Below are 24,024 nucleotides of genomic sequence, written 5' to 3' on the forward strand. Positions count from 1 at the left end.
ACACTGGAGCATTCCAAAGGTGGACATCAGACACTGGAGCAGCATTTACAGGGCCCATTATACACTAGAGCAGTAGAAATGGGGCCCATTATATATGGAGCATTATTTGGGCCCATAAGACAGTGGAGCTTCATCCATTGGGACCAACATATACTGTAGCATTATGTGGAGCTCATCATATACAGTTTGAAACATTATATGGGAATAATGATTCCGTATGGAGAAATATATGGGCCTCATTACTCTGTATAGCGCACTAAGCGCTGGCCATAATACTGTATGGAGTTATATACTGTCCGTTTTTGGAGGTATTGGAGAATTTAAAATGGATATCAGTCATGAGATGTAAGAAGTGAAGTATTTTTCATTGTACTATACTGCTATTTCTCTGCCGTATCGGAGCATCATGAGTTGTGGTATGTGTTAAAGGGGCGCTCTTTGGCCCTGGGCCCACGAAAACCTGGAGCCAGCCCCCCCCCACAACTGTAGCCAAATAACCCCCATTTTTCAGTGCGTAACTAGTATTATGAAGTAAATTAAGGTTGACAAGCTTCAGTAACAAGAATTTATGCTTTTGGCATTCAAATGGGCACTGTTGGTGTGTTTCCTGTCCTCCTCTCACTGCCGACTTTAATTCTCCATTGACTTACATTGGGTTTCGTGTTTCGGGACGGAAAAGTCTGGTTTCATGAAACGAAACTCGACCCTAAAAAAACAAAAGTTGCTCAACACTAGTGCATATTATTATGTCTATGCTTTGAGTAGTTCCGGGTAATTTTTGTTTGTTTACCAACACCAACAACTGCATCTATTATTACTATAACTATTGTGTTTTTATGTGATAATTAATAAAAGGAATATTTTTAATAATTATCTTTTGTGTTATGGATCATGTAGGGCTGGATGCTCTTTAAATGTGTAAATTTCAATCTCCTATATTGTGTCTGTCTCAGCTGTGGACTGTGCATTCCCCATGGGGTGTCCAGTTCACAGCTGCGGGGGAGTCAGGTGCCATTTTATTGTAGTCCAGAACTGTGCTCTTGGCTACAATTTACACCCCCATATCAACAGCTCACAGTGACACAGCTGTTGGTGACAGGAGGTCTGCACAGCAGTTGTGAGATGTGGTGAGCACAGATCAGGAGCCTGACGCTGTAGTAATATCAGGCTATTGAGCAGCTCGGTAGCCTGGGATTAGTCGTACAGTGTCAGGCTGCCGACCTGTACTCACTCCAGTATTCAGAGTTCATCATCACACTGCTGTGCTCTGAACACTGACTCATCTCTGCTCAGTCAGTGTAAAGCCTCATTCAGATGTCCCCACATTATACTGTACATTTGAGTGAGGCTTTACACTGAGCACAGCCATGTATCTAGTCCCATCATGTGTGACGGTCTGCTGAGCCTTGTATCTCATGCGGCCACTGAATGAAACGGTGAGCAGCGCACCTTCAACTAACAGAATATGTGCTAACGACAGACCTCTGTGTCACTTTCCACTTGTCAATACCACTTTGCCGCCACTAACAAAATGGCTCCTACGCTTCATCCTGCCTTATCCTTTGGCAAACATCTAGAAGGCGAGGAGTGACGTCTCACACATGGAGCAGATCCCACCAATGTGTACTGCAGTTGCACTATCTCACATTAGACTAAATTTTTACGGCAAATATCAGCCGTTGCCCCCCACTACCTCCAGTTTTTCAAGTTGAAAATATGGGCAAAAATTGCTATTTTATACCATTAAAAAATATACGTTTTTGCATTTTTTTTTCCAATTGTTGAGAAAAAAAATGGACACATTCCCATTAAATCTGCCAGATCCATTTATCATCTACTGTAGATTATAAAGGGAATGTTACTGATGAAATGTAGCCATTAAAATGAACTGTTGTGCTCTGACTGGAACTAATTGTTCTTTGTTCTGGCTCTGACAGCCGTGAATCCTAAAATGCCTGTATGTCCACTCTGATTGTCTCTTGGGATCAGGAAAAAACTTTATTTTTTTTAATAAAGCCAATCGGTTCATGATTTGCACTCCTTTAAGTCAATAAGGTAAAGCAAAGTTCTATGATCAACCTCCGACCCTTCCTTCTGATGTTTGCTCCTTCTGACATGAATATATTCTCAAGGTCCATACAAGAACATGGCATAACTATTATTGGTATAGTGGTTTGTCTTAAGCGTTCTGGGTTGAAAAATAACCTGAATAAATGTTCGGCACTCCTCACTAAGGAATTTGGCAGGAGATAGCAGTAATTACATATACTACTACTACTTTTTGAAGCTATCTACAAGGATGCGGAGGGCACCATCAGATAATAAGACTAATTAGAGGGGTTCCAACCACAGTATGTCCAAATTACATGTAAATCACAAAAAAAGAACCAAGAAGACATACACCAAATGCAGGGATCACCATAGAAAAATTGTCAATTTTATTACATGGGATACACAAACCACCAAAAAAATGATTAAAAACGTTTAAAATAGACAGCGGTTATTAAACATAAGCTATAATCATGGGAGCAATAACAAGCTCTATATAACATCACACAATTGTATACGTATAATGTGTGTAGCTAGTCCACATAATCAATATAATGTGCAAAATACACTAAGCCCTATGCAAAAAAAATTTCAGATGTATATTGTTGCTAAATGCATTAATTTAAGTACATCAAAAACCATGTCCTGAGTGCAAATGTTGGGAAGTATATATGGAGGGAGGTTTACTATTGATTTATTTTATAAGTGTTTTGGCGCTCTTTAACCCTTCAGTTCTTTTTCATCTACTGAATACGGGTTAATATAGTGGTCCATATCACAGTTTATTATACTGGACTAATATTTGATGCCACAATACCTTGCCTTGATGTGTGTACTTCTTACATCTCCTCTCCCTCGATATATACTTCTCAACAGGCTATCTGACTATGGAGCTAGCTTGGTATGTATCTCGACCCATGCGCCAGACCACAGACTATTTAAAAGTTATCCATTTGGACTACAAGCAGTAAGCTGGATCTATTTTTTTTCTTTCTTCTTGATGGCTATAACTTAATTACTTAATCTAAGTTCACATTGTGTCTTTGTCTACGGTCGGGGGCTTGCAGCTGAAGCCCTAGAAAAACGTTTTCCGATGTTTGTGTTAATGAAGCCATTGATTATAATGATGTAGATGGAGTCACTGTGTGCTCTGTAGGACATAATTTTTGGCCTTGTATGCCTTTTTGAGGCAGACACCAAGATGGCGTCTTGGTGCCTGCCTCAAATAGGTATATAATGATGCCAACATAGAACACTGACTCTGCCTGCATCATTATAGTCAATGTTCCTGTTGGTGCGAACATCTGAATCCCATTCTCCGAGGCTTCAGACACAAATACCGACAGAGCCACTGATCATAGTCCAACGTGAATATAGTCCAAGTAGGACTGTCCTAGGATGCCCAAGTCCTACTGGTTATGCATGTCTCTAGAAGCTTTTATAAGGGAATAATTGTCACGGCTAGATGATGACCAGGTCACATCATCTCCCACATCGGCAAGTATGAAGTGAGTAAAGGGAACCTGTCACCTCGTTTTTCAGCTATAAGCCACGGCCACTTCCTTTCTACAGCTTTCTAGAATGCTGTTGATAAGCCCCGAAAGGCAGTGGCCGCAGCTTATAGCTGAAAAACGAGGTGACAGGTTCCCTTTAACAATGTAAGCCTATGAAGCATCAGAACAAGGCTCCATAGGCTCCCATTATAGAAGAGACTTCTCGCTCACACCGAGAGTATACAGTGAGCTAAAGAGCGATGACAGGCGATTCCAACAGCTAAATAGGAAAGGGTTATTTACAGTTAGAGCAGTGACACTGTGGAATGCCGACCACAAGAATAGCAGACACTACAACAGCTTTTAAAAAGGGCTTGATGATTTCCTCAATACACATAACATTGTGGGTTATATTTAATTTAGTGACAAAATGGACAATTGGTGGAGAAAGGTTAAACTTGATGGACCTAGGTCTTTTTTCAACCTATGTATGTAACTATGTTGTTATGACATCACACAAAAGTGGAGCCGGACAGAGCTTGATCTCAGAGAAGACGGCAGTAGGGAAGTATATTACCTCACCACACTACAACACATACACGTTTAGTGAAAAAACAAAACTTCATGAGGGTGCTTCAAACATGTACGACGTACAGTATTGGTATGCCATATATTTCAGAAATATTCTATTACAAAGGAACATTAATTCAGAATTTTTATTTTATTTTTTTAAATTTGGAATTCCCAATCAGTATGTCTTTGGTGTGTGGGAGGAAACCTGGAGTACCTGGAGGAAACCCACGCAAACACGGGGAGAACATACAAACTCCATGCAGATGTTTTCCTTAGTGACATTTAAACCCAGGATCCCAGTGCTGCAAAGCAACAGTGCTAACCACTGAGCCACCGTGCTGCCCAAGTACAGCTTTGATGATGGACTTGCTGTACTAGATGTATATTGTGCCCTATGGACAGATTGGACAAATGCATCTTCTGATGCTGCGAGCGGCCCTGGATAATCCTCGCCGGCAGGATGATATAATCCGGCGGAAGATGGAACCTAGGAGAAGAGATATAAAACTAATGTAAGTAATGGAACTCCATATTAGAGGATACTGCTTTGGTGTCATTGTGGCAGGACGGTAGAGAAATCTTATCCGTGCAGAGCAACAGGATCATTGCAAGTCATCATACATGTGACAATCCCACCACTGACAGATAACATCTTCTCCACATGAATTATTCCCACTGGCCAACATCAAACAATATAGACTTTATTATCACACTTACGTCTTCTAGGTTTTCGCTCTTCTACTATTTGGGCATTTTGCTCTTCTACCAGTATTTTTGCAGAGTTATTTTTCTTCTCAACTAGAAATTCATATAAAAAGTAAAAAAAAAACAAGTCAGTGATCATTTTCAATCATCATCCATGTAGCAATCGTGTAACTGGGAGTTAACATCTCCTCCTCGTGAATAATTCTCAATCGCCAACATCAGACCACATAGACCTTATTGTCACACTTACCTCTGCTAGACTCTATCTCTACTACTATTTCTGGGTCTTGATCGTCTCCCAGTTTTATTGCAGATGTATTTGTCTCAACTGGAAATTCATGTAAAAAAGTAAGAAATACAAGTCAATGATCATTGTCAGTCATAGATGTGAAAATCCCACCATTGACATATAATATATCGTCCTCTTGAATTATTCTGTCGCCGACATCAGACAACATAGACCTTATTGTCACACTTACCTCTGCTAGACTCTGTCTCTACTACTATTTCTGGGTCTTGATCGTCTCCCAGTTTTAATGCAGATGTATTTGTCTCAACTGGAAAATCATGTAAAAAAGTAAGAAATACAAGTCAATGATCATTGTCACTCATAGATGTGAAAATCCCACCATTGACATATAATATATCGTCCTCGTGAATTATTCTGTCGCCGACGTCAGACAACATAGACCTTATTGTCACACTTACCTCTGCTAGACTCTGTCTCTACTACTATTTCTGGGTCATGATCTTCTCCCAGTTTTAATGCAGATGTATTTGTCTCAACTGGAAATTCATGTAAAAAAGTAAGAAATACAAGTCAATGATCATTGTCAGTCATAGATGTGAAAATCCCACCATTGACATATAATATATCGTCCTCGTGAATTATTCTGTCGCCGACATCAGACAACATAGACCTTATTGTCACACTTACCTCTGCTAGACTCTGTCTCTACTACTATTTCTGGGTCATGATCTTCTCCCAGTTTTAATGCAGATGTATTTGTCTCAACTGGAAATTCATGTAAAAAAGTAAGAAATACAAGTCAATGATCATTGTCAGTCATAGATATGAAAATCACACCATTGACTTATAGTGATAAGCGAGTGTGCTCGTTACTGGAGTTTTCCGCGCATGCTCGGGTGTTCTCCATGTATTTTGAGCGTACTCGTGAATTAAGTTTTAGTCCTTGCAGCTGCATGATTTGCGGCTGCTGGAACGCCTGAATACATGTGGGGATTTTTGCTAAAGAACGGGCAATCCCCCATGTATTCAGGCTGTCAGCCGCAAATCATGCAGCTGCAGGGACTGACTGTTTGATGTCGGCAACTGAGAATAATTCCCAAGGAGGATATATTATATGTAGTGATGAGCGATTGTGCTCGTTAATTGAGTTTTCTAAGCATGCTCAGGTGTTCTCTGGGTGTTTGCCGAGTATTTTGGGCGTGCTCGGAAATTAAATTTTAGTCCCCGCAGCTGCATGGTTTGCAGCTGCTAGACAGCCTGAATACATGCGGGGATGATTGCACGTTTTTTCAAAAATCCTCACATGAATTCAGGTTGTTAAGCAGTCTCAAATCATGCAGCTGCGGGAATTAAAACTTGATTTCCGAACAGGCCCAAACTACTCAGAGAACACCAGAGCATGTTCGGAAAACTCGAGTAAAGAGCACACTCGCTTATCACTACATATTACATCTCCTCCTCGTGAATTATTCTCAGTTGCCGACATCAGACAACATAGACCTTATTGTCAAACTTACCTCTGCTAGGTTCTGTCTCTGCTACCATTCCTGAGTCTTGATCTTCTCCCAGTTTTAATGCAGATGTATTTTTTGTATCAACTGGAAATTCATATAAAAAAAGTAAGAAAAACAAGTCAATGATCATTGTCAGTCATAGATGTGAAAATCCCACCATTGACATATAGTGATGAGGGAGTGTGTTCGTTTCTCGGGTGTTCTCCTAGACTTTTGAGCGTGCTCGTGAATTAAGGTTTAGTCCCCACAGCTGCATGATTTGCAGCTGCTAGACAGTCTGAATACATGTGGGAAGGATTGCCTGTTTCTTCGGAAATCCTCACATGAATTCAGGCGGTCTAGCAGTCTCTAATCATGCAGCTGCGGGGACTAAAACTTGATTTCCGAGCACGCCCAAACTACTCAGAGAACACCCGAGCATGTAAAGAGTAAAGAGCACACTCGCTTATAACTGCATATAATATATCCTCCTTGTGAATTATTCTCAGTCGCCGACATCAGACAACATAGACCTTATCGTCACACTTACCTCTGCTAGATTCTGTCTCTGCTACAATTTCAGGGTCATGCTCTTCTCCCAGTTTTAATGCAGATGTATTTTTCATCTCAACTGGAAATTCATATAAAAAAAGAAAAACAAGTCAATGATCATTGTCAGTCATAGATGAGACAATCCACCACTGACATATAACATCTCCTCCTCATGAATTATTCTCAGTCGCCGACATCACACAACATAGACCTTATTGTCACACTTACCTCTGCTAGGTTCTGTCTCTGCTACTATTTCTGGGTTTTTCTCTTCTCCCAGGTTTAATGCAGATTTATTTTTGTTCTCAACTGGAAAATCATATAAAAAAGTAAGAAAAACATGTCAATGATAAACTCCTATAAGATTAGATTAATATCAAGTCAAAAGATTAGAGTCATATCTTTATGGTTGCTGATGCCGGATTGCTATGAGCGCAACCCTGTGGTCGGCGTTCATAGCACACCTGTAATTCTGCTACATAGAGATGATCTATGCATCTCCTCTATGTAGCAGAGGCAATCGAGTTATGGCAGTTTCTAGCCTCCTATGGAGGCCATTGAAGCATGCCAAAATTAAAAAAATGTTTTTAAAAATATAAAAAAATTAAAAAAAACAAGATTTTAAATCACCCCTCTTTTGCCCTATCCAAAATTAAACAATACACATATTTGGTATTACCATGTTCAGAATCTATCTATGTCCGATCTATCAATAAAAAAAGGATTAACCCTATCGCAAAATGGCTGAGCGAGAAAACAAATCGAAAAGCCAGAATTGCGTTTTTTTGGTCGCCACGACATTGCATTAAAATGCAATAATGGGCAATCAAAAGAATGCATCTGCACAAAAGTGTTATCATTAAAAAAGTCAGCTTGGCGCACAAAAAATAAGCCCTCAACCAACCAGAGATCACGAAAAATGGAGACGCTACTGGTCTCAGAAAAGGGCGCAATTTTTTTTTTTGGAAAGTTTGGAATTTTTCTTCACCACTTAGATAAAAAAGAACCTAGACATGCTTGGTGTCTACGAACTCGTAATGACTTGCAAAATCAAAATCGCAGGTCAGTTTTAGCATTTAGTGAACCTAGCAATAAAGCCAATCGAAAATTAAGTACGGGATTGCACTTTTTTTGCAATTTTACTGCACTTGGAATTTTTTTCCCGTTTTCTGTTACAAGACATGGCAAAACCAATGGTATTGTTCAAAATTACAACTCGTCCCACAAAAAATAAGCCCTCACACGGCCATATTGACCTTAAAATAAAAAAGTTATGGCTCTGGAAATAAGGGGAGCGAAAAATAAAATCACAAAACCGAAAAAAGCTTTGGGAGTTAAAGGGTTAAAACATCTGTGGCACATTAAGGGTAGTTATAGGGTTAGTTTGGGGCCTGACTGAGCCAAGGGCAGAGTATTCGTGATCAGTATCAGGCACCAGACTGTATGGCCCCTTATACCTTTTAATGCGCAGCCCATAAGAGTGAGAATTTTATACATTAACGTGTTGGATTGTTGTTTATTTTAAAGGCACAGAAAAGCAGTGATTTTCTGAGTCCTCATGTAACATTTACATTAACACCTTTTGATCAGTGACGACAACAAGATCTCCTATAGACCTGCACTTACCTGACAATATGGGAGAGGGTGACTTATTGTTTTCAGTAGTGAAACACTGATTATCACCATCATTTCTAGTAGGAGAATCTTTCTGCCTGTTTAGTAGAAGAAAAATAAATAACTTACAAGTGAAAGCAATGAAAAATAAAAAGACTCCTTTTTTATGGGCAATTAGGACACTTGGACAAAATGAAGGGTATACCTTGCACAGAACTGCCTTCTGTCAGCAAGAATGAAGAATAACTAGTAATAAAGGGCTTTAATGAAATAGAAATGAAAGGCTGGTCACAATGATCAACTCACCAGTGTTATGACAAGCCAGACCCCACAGTGATCATCAATCATGGAATGGTGGATTCTAGATTTAGTATTGTGTCATATGCGACATGTATTTGGTATTCTGAAGATTTGTCAGTACTATACCCCATAATAATAATCTACTCACACGTCTGAGTGTTTTGTGCTGGTCTGTAGAGAACAATCTGGAGATGGCTCATGATCTTCATTGCTCATCATCCTGGTATTGGTTGCATATAGCTAAAATACACAGAGTAAAATTAAATATATATATATATAGAGAGAGAGTTTTTATATTATTTTAGTTATAGTTTTGTGGATTTACTGATCACATACTTACCTTAGAAAGTCTTTGAGAAGATGACGCATAGTTTAGGCTTTCTGGCCAATCACTGACTTCACTTGTGTCACTCTCATCTGAATCTATATGTTTGAGTCTCTCAATACAAGCTACAAAATACAAGTATTATCAGAGATTATTAATATAATCACAGACAATCACCATGTTATTACTAATAATGATGGGAACATATTGTCACATAAAATAAAAGACAAGACAAACGGCTGCTTTAACCAGATGACGTCTCATTCTACTTACTGGGAAAGTAGTGGGTGTCCTCCTCTGACCTAAGAATTGGCCTAAACTCTGGCTCCTGATTTTCAAGATTCTCAAAATCTAACTCACTCAGGAATGGATGACTCTTGATTTTATTTGCTCCTCCTGGAAACGGAAGACAAGAAAAAAGTGATCCAGACAATATTAGGAAGACTGTACATTTTATGGTAATCTAAACTGAAGACATAGCAGAGCCAAAATATACTGTAAGTCAAGGCATGAAGAATGGGAAATAGACAAGGAGGTAACACAGAGACCTCAGTGCTAATCCTCATGGAAATTATCTATTTGTCAGGGCACAGTGGAGTTATAAGTCATTATTAATACTACTATATACATTACCTGTCCCGAGTCTAAGGTTGGGACTTTTTCTGAGCAGCTGAGTAATGAAGTTTTCAGCATCGGGATGAACAGCATGATTTTGAAATTTCAAAATGATGGATTCTGTTATATAAAAAGTAAATGTTACAGAAAAGAAAGTCTCTATATTTACTATAATTTAAAAAACTATCAAAAACAACAAGTAACTAAACCAAAGTATGAACCTAACAACTCAACCAAATTACTATGGCATCACACAGCATTCAGATTATTTTACTTACCTGTTATGATTCTGAGGAAAATCTCATCTTCGCATCTTCCTTTAAATGGCAAATCGCCGGAAAGAAATTGATATGTGATGATTCCTATTGACCACCAGTCAATAGGCCTTCCATAGCCAGCTTTTAAGAGGACTTCTGGGGCCATATAATGCAAGGTGCCGCTCGTCTGGAAACCAACAGAACAATGAGAAGATGATCAATGAAAATTACTGTGACAAATAATATCAGTGTAAAAGTTTTCTATGTGAGAAAATATCAGAAATAGATCAGATCTGTGAAGAATAAGTTTTTAATCTATAGCTAACCTCTTTATCACGGAACTCTTTGGTGATGTCTTTAGTTCGAGCCTTGTAAATGTCTGATGTTGGTCTCATGAGTCCGAGTTTTGAAAGCCCAAAATCGGTGACTTTGATATGTCCAGTTGATGATATTATAAGGCTGTGAAAGAAAAGATATTGTCAGCCCTAAGTAAAAACCCACAGACTGTACACCAAACTATAACTGTCTCTCCCTTTATTATACTGCAGCGTTCACTTACTTTAAAGGCTTCAGGTCTCGGTGAACCACACCAAAGCTGTGCAGATATTCCACAGCAAGAACCGTTTCTGCAACATACAAGCGGGCCAAGGAGAGCGGTAAACGGCCATAAACCTTTAAGAGACTGTCACAGTCTCCTCCTAGAGCAGAAAGCAAATATGACAGGTGAGGGTTTGTTACAATGTAAATTACACATGATGAGTGTGAATGAGAAATAAGGTGAGACATTGGGGCAGGGAGTCAATCATAGAGATACACTGTGTGATGTAGAGCGTATACTGTATACTGCAGAGTAATCCTATACAAAAAGAGCTGAGATCTGCCCCCTGCTGGTAAACTCTTACATTACACTGTCAATATCTGACAGCGGCATTTACAGCAGGTGACCTGGAGGCGAGCTGCTCTAAGCACTCATCGCCCCCATTCCATGTCAGTGGTTTGCTATGGCTGCTGAGTGTCTGCGGAAGACTACTATCCTTGCCATTATGGTATTTCTGTGACAGTCACTGTGTAGCTTGGCTTCATAGTGGACCAAGATTTTCACCATATTCTGCAATGCCCATATTGCAGTACATAGTATTTACGATTATATAATCACAAGTTCAGGTCCCTTATGGAGACTAAAAAATAATAAAAATATTTGGGGAAAGAAAATAAATATAAAATCACTTTTTCTCCATTCAAAATAAATAATATAAAAACAAATAAACTCAGATGGAATTGCAGTGTTTTTGATCGCCCAACATCAGAAGAAAAAATGCAATAAGAAGCAATGAAAATTATTATCTGTCAGAAAGAGGCAACCCTCCAAAACTGCTCTTCTGAGCATGTAGATTAATGACATATAAATACATTGATAGCTTTATATATTTAAGCAGAAATGGGCTGGATAGAGATACAATGGATATGTCTTACCTGCTCCAAAGTCCATGACCATACACAGATGTCGTTTAGTTGGGAAGGAACAAAGCGTGGAGACAACAAAGGGACAATCAGCGAATATTGCGATGTCCCTTTCCAGGTAGGCCATTTCAAGATACTCTGGACGATCCAGGTTACTCCGGTCTTGTTTCTTCATGGCGAATACCTTGTTTATGTCTTTATGACGCACTAAGTGGACGGCCCTGTAGGGGAGAAAAAGCCATAATTTATACAGAATTCTTACTAACTGTCTATATTTCAAATGATCTTCTGTCCTAATAGTTAATAGTGATGAACGAGTCGTTACTCAAGATTTCTGAGCATACTCGGGTGATCTCCAAGTAGTTTGGTCGTGCTCAGAAATTTAGTTTGTGTCACCGCAGCTGCATGATTTGTGGTTGCTGGACAGCCTGAATACATGTGAGGAGGATTGTGTGTTTGTTAGGAAATCCCCACATGTATTCAGGCTGTCTAGCAGCCACAAATCATGCAGCTGCGGTGACACAAACTAAATTTCCAAGCACATCCAATACTCGGAGAACACCCGAGCATGCTCGGAAATCTCGAGTAACGAGTATACTCGCTCATCACTAATAGTTAATAATAGATGTATGGCCGTCACTAGAAATCAATGTCTGGAAATACACAAAATAACTCAGCATGAATGATCACTTATGGGAGGTTTTCATCCATATCACATGATAACTGAGCTGAATCATGACAAATACCGTATTTTTTGGACCATAAGACGCAGTTTTTTCCCAATATTTTTTTGGGGAAAATGGGGGTGCGTCTTATGGTAGCAATATACTTAGAAATTCTGTTGCGGAGGTCTCATGACGGCGGTCCCAATGCAGCCTCCTTGTGCTCTGTGGTGCGGTGGGGTCGGGGCTCTGTAGGGTTGCTGCAGCGGGGATCTGCTGCGTGGGGGGCTCCGCCGGCATTTCGTTAAAGCCTGAAAGCCCCCGCAGCTCCGTTGCTGCAGCGCGGTGTCCTCCAGAAAGATGGCCGCTGGGAGCGGCGCATACTCAAATTCAAATCACGGCAACGAGATCTTGTCCCGAGTTCTCGGGACAAGATCTCGGGACAAGATCTCGCTGCGGAGATCTGAAACTGAGAAGCGGCCATCTTTCCGGAGGCCCCTGGCGGCCATCTGTCAGGAGGCCTCCGCGTCGCAGCAACTGAGCTGCGGGAGGCTTTCGGGCTTTAACGAAATGCAGACGGAGCCCCCCACGCAGCACAGAGCCCCACTGCAGCCACACTACAGAGCCCCGACACCACCGCACCACAGAGCACAGGGAGGCTGCATTGGGACCCCCGCCACGGGACCGCCGCAACAAGATTTTTAAGTATATTGTGACCAGAGCACAGCCACCCCACGGACACAGCCACCCCACAGAGCACAGCCATCCCACGGAATTCAGACTGTAAGACGGACCCCCATTTGACACATTATTTTTTTCCCCTATTTTCCACCCCAAAATTTGGGGTGTGTCTTATGGTCCGGTGCGTCTTATAGTCCGAAAAATACAGTAGATGTGGACTAGATGACTAGATGTAGAATAGATCTAGTGCAAAGTGGTTCCGATAACAACAGCTCAACACATAAAAAACAAGTCTTTACAAAGCTCTATGGGATGAAAAAATAAAAATGTTACAAGTCTTGGAATACAGTAGCATTTAGATGTAGACTCATATACAAGAATTTCCCTAAGGCAGGACATATAGAAAGAGGCATCATCATAAGGAGTTTGGGAAAAATGTAGATTATACATAACGCTCACCCAAAAGCTCCACTGCCGATCTCTTTGATCTGGGTATAGTCGCTCTTACTTGGTTTTCTCATAGGGGTCAATGATCTGACAACGGCCTAGAAGAATAAGAAATGACAATGAGACATAAAAGTTGCAGGAAATTAAAAGCTGCAGATGCAGGAACTTCTCTACATTATGACCCCACTGATTACACTGCAGCAGATATAGAGGACATGATAGCAGCAGGACACTCCCCAGACACTATTATATTATAGGGATATCCTCCATACACATATATCATTGTATGGAGGGGATGGTAAGGGACATCACACAGAGGAGACAGGAATAATAATAATAGGTCCAATCTACATTAAGAATAGCATTAACCCACTGTACTCTGGGGTGTAACATGTGATGTGTAATTCATACCCCGTTATCTGATGATATACAGATGTTTTCTCTGATACTTACACTGGCAGATTCGGGGATCTCTGGTGTCTCAGATGTTCCACCGTCAGCAGTTGCCGGCTCAGTTGTCTCTAATATAATGATAAAATAATGAGACATCATGTATTAGACGATATCAGAACTGAATATATAACACATCGAAATAAGGAAGGAAAGACAAGTAAATGGCATAATACTAGTTCTATGGATATTCTGCACATACTGGATATACTTATGGCACATCCATAGATAGATATACTCTACCATAAATGTGTGATTGCTTGGGTTCTGACAGTGACTTGGATGGGGACCCTGTGAGGTCCTCTGTGCATTTTGGGGCTGAGAAGATCCCACAAGAGAGAACCAGAGGGGTTTTCAGATTTGCATGAGCCCTCTCCATTATAGTCTATAGGAGGTTCAGGAGCCGTCACCGGCCTCATACAGAGGATGTAGAGTAAATTTTATATTCTCTGGTGTCTCCATAATATTAATATTTGTAGGAATGCAAGATGATCAGCTTACCTTCAATCAGATCGCTTTTTAGCCCTGGCTCACTGGTATTGGGGTCAGCGATATTTCGGTGTTGCCCCTCTTTGGACTCACCCTCCGGTGTTTCCTGATGGATATAATATGCGCAATTAATATAACAATTCACAAATGCTAAATTACAGTACACAAAAGACAGAATGGACTAAAGCTGGATTTACATAATGGCGGGGAATATACACGGCCGCTCCGTCCAGTAAATCCACATTAATATATAAGGGACTTGTATATACGACAGTTCTCCAATAACATCTATTACCAGAACTGCAGCATTTACAAGAAGGAAGATTGTGAAGATAAAGCGAGACCGATGTGATATGAAAGGTCCGCACCACTGAGCACAGTACAGACTGTCCCCACCGAGGATGGAGCAGAGACAGGCTGCCATAAAAGATCCTGTATCTGCCTGGAGCGGACAGGGGGCTTCTAAAATGAGAAATATGACAATCTGCTATATGACCAGTAATCTGGAGATCAGACAAGAAAGACATGAGATATAGAAGATGACGGATTCTTACCAAAAGCTTCAGTGAGCGGGCAATATGCTGTAGTACAATCAGGAACTGTGCGGCCAATTCTTTAAAAAAGGTCAAATCTCCATATTGGGATCTTTCTTCAGCCTATAAAAATGGAAATAAACAAAAAAGGAAAATCATGAGAGAAAGTAGAGAATATAGGACGCTATTTATGTCACCATTTTACTCCTGCAATCTACAGCTACAATTACTACATATATGGATATTTCTTATAAGCTATAAATTATATTGCTCTTGGCCAAAATACATATTTCATGTAAATAAACTTGTATTTTGTGAATTTTATTCATTATTGTTTCATGTGCTGTGAATATTATCCATTATTGTTTTATATGCTTTGCCCAGATTGTCTGTTGCCTGTTGTACTAATGTCCTGATGTTCATCTGTAAATGCTCAAGATATCCTGAGCTTATACGACCTTGTTGGTGTTTGGTCAGGCAGTCGCTCACTAGCTTCACAACCAGCCGGTAAGTGAAGCTGAGGACGCCATCCGGTAGTGGTAGCACATTGTCAGGGGCATAGGTGGTAAGAATCCCCTGGAGTAGTGCCAACACCTCAAGTATATCTGAAGAAATTCCAGACATTTCAAGCAAATCCAAGCGCAGTCAGTATATCACCAGCTTCACAGCCAATCACTGACAACAATGACACCTGGGCAGTAAGCACTTGGGCAGGTAGTGGTGGTGCATTATGATGTCATAATGGAATCTTGTGGTGGAATGTTAACATGTCATCAGTGATGTCATCATGGAATCAAGGATGGAACCTTAACCGATTTACAACTTTGAAAGTATAGGTACGTCCAAGGTCGTGTCCCTGTCTTTTTTAGGCAGCGACAGAGCCCGCATCTCTACCCGCACATGACAGTTGATGGTGTGATCAGCTGTCATGTCCTGCAAATAGATGCAGATGGATTTTGGCTGTCAACCACTTAAATGCTGCTGTTAATCACTAACAACGGCATTTAAGACGTTCGGACCGAAACCGTGTCTCAAGTCTCGCTCATCAGAGCCCTTGTCCCATGATTCTGGGGTTGCAATGGGTTATCATAAAAGCCGGGGGTGTGCAGAAGACCAGTGTGCCTGTCCATTGATCATCTTTTATGAACACCGACTCATTTCCGGCGTTCAGATTTTTTTTTTTCCACCACTTAAATAGAAAAAAAAAGGACCTATACATGTTTGGTATCTGCATTCGCGTACTGTCCTGTAGAATCATATTACCAGGTCAGTTTTAGCATTTAGTGAATTGTGGAATTGCACTTTTTTACAATTTCACCTCACTTGAATTTTTTTCCCGTTTTCAAGTACAATATATGTAATCTATAGTGTCATTAAAAACTACAACTCGGCCTGCAAAAAACAAGCCCTCATAGGCTATATTGATGGTCAAAAAGTGTTCTGGATCTGAGAAGAAGGGGAGCAAAACAAAGAAAGCACAAAAACGGAAAATTGCAAGGTGGTGAAGGGGTTAAAGGGGCATCTAACCATAAAGGGAGGTTGCCTAGCAACATTCTAGTAACAATTAAGTTGGCAACATTATGGGTTGAGCATCAGAACCAGAATCAGGGAAAGACGGAAAACCATGGCTTTGCTCTTCTGATCAGGCTTTTATATCCATCTTTCCCACCCAAAATTATTTTAACCAGGTTTTGGATGCTAAATATTGTTTACATGTGTAACCATTTCCTTTTTTTTTACATATTGTGACCAGGGTGGACTGGGAGTAAAATTCAGCCCTGGCATTGAAGAGCACGCGGGCCCACGCTATCACCGCCCCCCTCCCCAGCTTGTATTTTATGAATATTATCCATTATTGTTTTATATGCTTTACCCAGATTGTCTGTTACTTACCTGTTGTACTAATGTCTTGATGTTCATCTGTAAATGCTCAAGATATTCTGAGCTTATACGACCTTGTTGGTGTTTGGTCAGGCAGTCTCTCACTAGCTTCATAACCAGCCGGTAAGTGAAGCTGAGGACGCCATCGGGTATTGGTAGCACATTGTCAGGGGAATAGGTGTTAAGAATCTCCCGGAGTAGTGCCAACTCCTCAAGTTTATGTGAAGAAATGTCAGACATTTCAAACAAATCCAAGCGCAGTCAGTATATCACCAGCTTCGCAGCCAATCACTGACAACAATGACACCTGGGCAGTAAGCACTTGGTTAAGTAGCCGCGGTGCATTATGATGTCATAATGGAATCTTGGGGTGGAATGTTAACATGTCATCAGTGATGTCATAATGGAATCCGAGGATGGAATCTTAAAGGGGCATCTCACCATAAAAGGAAGTTGCCTAGCAATAATTAACGTGGCAACATCATAGACTGAGCATCAGTTCCAAACTCAGTCCAGGAGGGAAGAACTATGGGTTTGATCAGTGAGGCAGGCTTTTACATCTGTCTTTTCCCCCATAAAATGTGTTAAACAGAGTTTGAACGCTAAATGTTCTTCACTTCTGTAAACATTTCCTTTTTCTGGATATTGTGACTTGGGATGGACTGGGACTAAAATACAGCCCTATGCGTTTCAAGCCCATGCTGACGCCTCCCCTTTCCCTAGATTGAGGTCTCTAATACTAATTTTATCCTGCCTGGAGGAAATCAATAATTTACTATTATCTATATTTATGGTGCTTGAACCTCTAGGTTCAAGCAACATATTGTAATCCGATTTCTTATATTTATAGTGCTTTGAAGAAAACACTATCATGTAATCCGAACGCTGCTAACTTATTATAGTGGTTTGAAAAAACCACTATATTGTAATCCGAACGCTGCTAACTTATTATAGTGGTTTGAAAAAACCACTATATTGTAATCCGAACGCTGCTAACTTATTATAGTGGTTTGAAAAAACCACTATATTGTAATCCGAACGCTGCTAACTTATTCTTCTTCTTCTTATTATTTTCCAGTTGATTTCCGCAGTTAATGCGGCCCGAACCGCTACACGCACAGACGCCGTTGAGGTGTCGCTTCGAAGCCAGCGTCCATGAGAGGTGTGCTAAGTATTTTTCATGTCGATCGGATTTGTAGTTTTTGCGCAATTTGCGTTTGAAAATTTTTTTTCCCGTCATTGGAATGCACTGTGTCAATGCTTTTCAATGGGAAATGGCAAAACGTGCCCTGAGGCGATTGAAATAGCAGTTAAGCTCATTGATATGCGCAGGCACACCCAGTTACTATGCCAACGCCTACGAGCGTCACATGACCTCTCCAAGACAGAGCTTCTGCCACATAATATCAGCTCTTAAAGCGAAACCCACAGCACAAATGCAAATCTAGCTTCATCACATGACAAATGCCCCTGAGAGAGAATGTGCGCCAAAGTGGATTTAGAAGCCCAGTGAGCCACCCTGGCTCTTAAAGGGCCGACGTGTCAAAGTGATTCTTAAAGGGCCGACGCACCGAAATGAGTCTTAAAGGGCCGGCGCGCCAAATCGAAAGCTGAGTGACCCCGGCCTCCAAATCGGAGGCTGAGCCACCCCGGCCTCCAAATCGGAGGCTGAACCACCCCAGCCTCCAAATTGGAGGCTGAGCCACCCTGGCCTCCAAATCGGACCCAGTGTGGCCCCGCTCAAAAAATCAGACCCAGAGTGGCCCAGCCCACCAAATCGGACCCTAAAGGTCCCTGTCCACCAAATCGGACCCTGAGGAGCCCCGCCCACCAAATCGGACCCTGAGGAGCCCCAACCACCAAATCGGACCCAGAGTGACCCCGCCCACCAAATCGGACCCTGAAGGGCCCCGCCCACCAAATCGGACCCAGAGGGGCCCCACCCACCAAATCGGACCATGAGGGGCACCGCCCACTAAATCGGACCCAGAGTGGCCCCGCCCACCAAAATGGACCCAGGGGGCTCCACTCACAAAATCAGACCCTAAGGTGCCCCACCCACAGAATCGGACCCTGAGTGGGCCCGGCCACAAAATCAGACCCTGAGGGGCCCCAACCACAAAATCGGACCCTGAGAGACCCCGGCCACAATATCGAACCTAGAGGGGCCCCAGTCACAAAATAGGACCCTGAGGGGCCCCAACCACAAAATCAGACCCTGAGGTGCCCCGGTCACAAAATCGGACCCTGAGGGGCCCCACCCACAAAATCAGACCCTGAGGGGCCCACCCACAAAATCAGACCCTGAGGGGCCCCACCCACAAAATCAGACCCTGAGGGGCTCCACCCACAAAATCGGACCCTGAGAGACCCCGGCCACAAAATCGAACCCAGAGGGGCCCCACCCACAAAATCGGACCGTGAGGGGTTCCACCCACAAAATCAGACCCCGAGGGACCCCAGCCACAAAATCGAACCCTGAGGGGCCCCACCCATAAAATCGGACCCTTAGGGGCCCCACCCACAAAATCAGACCCTGAGGGGCCCCAGCCACAAAATCGGACCCTGAGGGGACCCACCCACAAATCCAGACCCTGAGGGGCCCCGGCCACAAAATCGGACCCCGAGGGGCCCCAACCACAAAATCAGACCCTGATGGTCCCCGGTCACAAAATCGGACCCTGAGGGGCCCCACCCACAAAATCGGACCCTGAGGGGCCCCAGCCACAAAATCAGACCCTGAGGGGCCCCGGTCACAAAATCGGACCCTGAGGGGCCCCACCCACAAAATGAGACCCTGAGGGGCCCCAGCCACAAAATCAGACCCTGAGGGGCCCCAGCCACAAAACCAGACCCTGAGGGGCCCCACCCACAAAATCGAACCCAGAGGGGCCCCAGTCACAAAATTGGACCCTAAGGGTCCCCGGTCACAAAATCGGACCCTGAGGGGCCCCGCTTACAAAATCAGACCCTGAGGGACCCCAGCCACAAAATCGGACCCTGAGGGGCCCCACCCACAAAATCGGATCCTGAGGGGACCCACCCACAAAATCGGACCCTGAGGGGACCCACCCACAAATACAGACCCTGAGGGGCCCCGGCCACAAAATCGGACCCTGAGAGACCCCGGCCACAAAATCGGACCCTGAGGGGCCCCACCCACAAAATCAGACCCTGAGGGGCCCCAGCCACAAAATCAGACCCTGAAAGGCCCCAGCCACAGAATCAGACCCTGAGGGGCCCCACCCACAAAATCGAACCCAGAGGGGCCCCAGTCACAAAATCGGACCCTAAGGGGCCCCGGTCACAAAATCGGACCCTGAGGGGCCCCACTTACAAAATCAGACCCTGAGGGACCCCAGCCACAAAATCGGACCCTGAGGGGCCCCACCCACAAAATCGGACCCTGAGGGGACCCACCCACAAAATCCTACCCTGAGGGGACCCACCCACAAATACAGACCCTGTGGGCCCCAGCCTAAAAATCGGACCCTGAGGGGCCCCAACCACAAAATCAGACCCTGAGGGTCACCGGTCACAAAATTGTACCCTGAGTGGCCCCACCCACAAAATCAGACCCTGAGGGGACCCAGCCACAAAATCAGACCCTGAGGGGCCCCACCCACAAAATCGGACCCTGAGGGGCCCCGTCCACAAAATCGGACCTTGAGGGCTCCACCCACCAAATTAGACCCTGAGGGGCCCGACCCTCAAAATCGGACCCTGAGGGGCCCCAGCCACAAAATCAGACCCTGTGGGTCCCCAGCCACAAAATTGGACCCTGAGGGGCCCCACCCACAAAATTGGACCCTGAGGGGCCCCACCCACAAATCCGGACCCTGAAGGGCCCCGGCCATAAAATCGGACCCTGAGAGACCCCGGCCACAAAATCAGACCCTGAGGGGCTCTGATCACAAAATCGGACCCTGAGGGGCCCCACCCACAAAATCAGACCCTGAGGGACCCCAGCCACAAAATCAGACCCTGAGGTCATGAAACCCCTGTCTCCAACGCCACTTCTGATGTGTGCACGACCAACACCTCTTCCAAGTTGCCCCCGGCCCCTAATAATAAAATATAATAAATAAATCTTTATATAGCGCTAACATATTCTGCAGCGCTTTACAGTTTACACACATTATCATCACTGTCCCCAATGGGGCTCACAATCTAAATTCCCTATCAGTATTGTCTTTGGAATGTGGGAGGAAACCGTAGTACCCAGAGGAAACCCACGCAAACACGGGGAGAACATACAAACTCCTTGCAGATGTTGTCCTTGGTGGGATTCAAACCCAGGACCCCAGCGCTGCAAGGTTGCAGCGCTAACCACTGAGCCACCATGCTGCCCTTACGGCTCGTGTGACAACCATCACCGCTGCTGTGTCCTGGGAATGCCTCAACCAACCGGTTTACCAGAGTTGCTTGCTTGTTAGTCAATATTAGGTCAAGGTTCTCCTGTGGCATGATGTTTTGGAATTTGCCTTTATAGCGTGGATCCAGGATGCTGGCCAACCAGTAGTCATCATCGTTCATCATTTTGGCAATGTGGAGGTCCCTTTTTAGGATCTGCAAGGCATAATCTGACATGTGGACCAATGTTACCGGTGTCAATGATGCACAGCGAGTGCTGGGTGGAGGAGCACTTTCAGGCAAATCCACATCCCTCCAGTCATGCACAAACCCAGTACCAGACCTTGCCATGCCAACATTTTCTCTTGCCCCACGAGAAGCATCCTCCTCCCCTAAATAATCATTGCCATCATCATCCTCCTTCTCCTCTTCTTCCTCCACCTCGTCCATGACAGTTCCCTGAACAGACAATGGCTGACTGTCATCAAGGCTTCCCTCCTCCTCTTCCTCATCATCCTCAGCTGCAGACGCCTGCTCCTTGATGAGCGTCAAAGTTTGCACGAGCAGACGCATAATAACTAGATAACTAGATAACTGGATAACTAGAGGTGGAAGACCTGTGAAGACTGGATAACTAGAGGTGGAAGACCTGTGAAGACTCAGACGTCAAGGTTAGATTTCAGAAAGGCAGATTTTAAGGGATTCAGAAAGAGAATTGGAGGGATCCAATGGCTGGATATCCTTAAAGACAAAAATGTCCAGGAAGGATGGGAAATCTTGAAAAATGAAATTCTCAAAGCACAGTTGTTAACAATTCCGAAAAGAGGGAAGAATAGGAAGCATTTAAGGAAACCAGGATGGATGAACACAGAACTTAAGCACATGCTAAAAAGGAAGAAAAAAATGTTTATAAAATGGAAAGAGGGAGGCATATCTAAAGAAGAATATAATGCTGTCTGCAGAACCTGCAGGGCACAAATCAGATTAGCTAAAGCTGAAAATGAACTGAGGCTTGCAAGAGATGTCAAAAGCAATAATAAAGGATTTTGGGGATATGTCAAAAGTAAAAGAAAAGTCAAAGATGCTATAGGATTTTTACAGGATGAAAATGATGAAATGGTAAGACAGGATGTTGAGAAGGCTGAACTTTTAAATTCCTATTTTGCATCTGTTTTCTCTCAGAAAGGAAATGCAACATCAACTGTTATTCACTGTCCTATTAAGGGAATAGAAGAATCCAGGATATCTATAAACAGAAAGATAGTGAGGAAACACTTAGCTAACCTAAATGAATTCAAGTCTCCAGGTCCAGATGAATTACACCCCAGAGTACTGAAGGAGATAGCAGAAGAAATTTTTGAACCCCTCTCCATAATCTTTGAAAATTCTTGGAGAACAGGAGAAGTGCCAGAAGACTGGAGAAGAGCAAATGTTGTTCCTATCTTCAAAAAGGGGAAGAAGGTGGACCCAGGCAACTATAGGCCGGTGAGTCTGACTTCTATACCAGGAAAGATCTTTGAACAAATTATTAAACAACATGTATGTCAATACCTGGATAAGAATGAAGTGATTAAACAGAGTCAGCATGGGTTTCTAACTAATAAGTCATGTCAGACTAACTTAATTTCCTTCTATGACGGTATCACTGATTGGGTGGATCAAGGAAATGCTGTAGATATAGTATATCTTGACTTCAGCAAAGCATTTGACAAAGTCTCTCATTCAATCCTTATTGAAAAAATGACTAAGTATGGAATGGACAAGGCAACTGTTAGGTGGATTCATAACTGGCTTAGTGATCGGACCCAAAGAGTGGTCGTAAATGGCTGCACATCCAGTTGGAAGAATGTCTCAAGTGGGGTACCACAGGGCTCTGTCCTGGGCCCTGTATTGTTCAACATCTTTATCAATGATTTAGATGAAGGAATTGAGGGTAAACTGATTAAATTTGCTGATGACACAAAGCTAGGAGGGATAGCTAATACTAGAGAAGAGAGAGAGAGGATTCAAAAAGATTTAAATAAACTGGAGAAGTGGGCAGCAACTAACAGAATGGTTTTTAACAGGGAGAAATGCAAAGTACTACATCTGGGCAATAAAAATGAAAAAAGCATATATAGAATGGGAGGAATAGGGCTAAGTGACAGCACATGTGAAAAAGACTTGGGTATACTAATAGATCACAGACTGAATATGAGTCAACAGTGTGATGCAGCAGCAAAAAAGGCAAATGCAATTCTAGGATGTATTAACAGAAGCATACAGTCTAGATCACGTGAAGTCATTATTTCCCTCTACTCCTCTTTGGTCAGACCTCATCTGGAATATTGTGTCCAGTTTTGGGCACCACATTTTAAAAAAGACATCAACAAACTGGAGCAAGTTCAGAAAAGAGCGACCAGAATGGTGACCGGTCTGCAAACCCTGTCTTATGAGGAAAGGTTGCAGGATTTGGGAATGTTTAGTTTACAAAAGAGAAGACTGAGAGGAGACTTAATAGCTGTCTACAAATATCTAAAGGGCTGTCACATTGTAGAAGGATCAACTTTATTCTCATTTGCACAAGGAAAGACTAGAAGCAATGGGATGAAACTGAATGGGAAGAGACACAGATTAGATATTAGAAAAAACTTTTTGACAGTTAGAGTGATCAATGAGTGGAACAGGCTGCCACGAGAAGTGGTGAGTTCTCCTTCAATGGAAGTCTTCAAACAGAGGCTGGACAGACATCTGACTGGGATGATTTAGCGAATACTGCTTTGAGCAGGGGGTTGGACCAGATGGCCCAGGAGGTCCCTTCCAACTCTACGATTCTATGATTCTATAAGTGGGATTCTCATG

Source organism: Dendrobates tinctorius, unplaced genomic scaffold (genome assembly GCF_039654945.1).
Source record: "Dendrobates tinctorius isolate UK_male_01 unplaced genomic scaffold, ASM3965494v1 ptg000120l, whole genome shotgun sequence".
In the NCBI taxonomy this organism is placed as follows: Eukaryota; Metazoa; Chordata; class Amphibia; order Anura; family Dendrobatidae; genus Dendrobates; species Dendrobates tinctorius.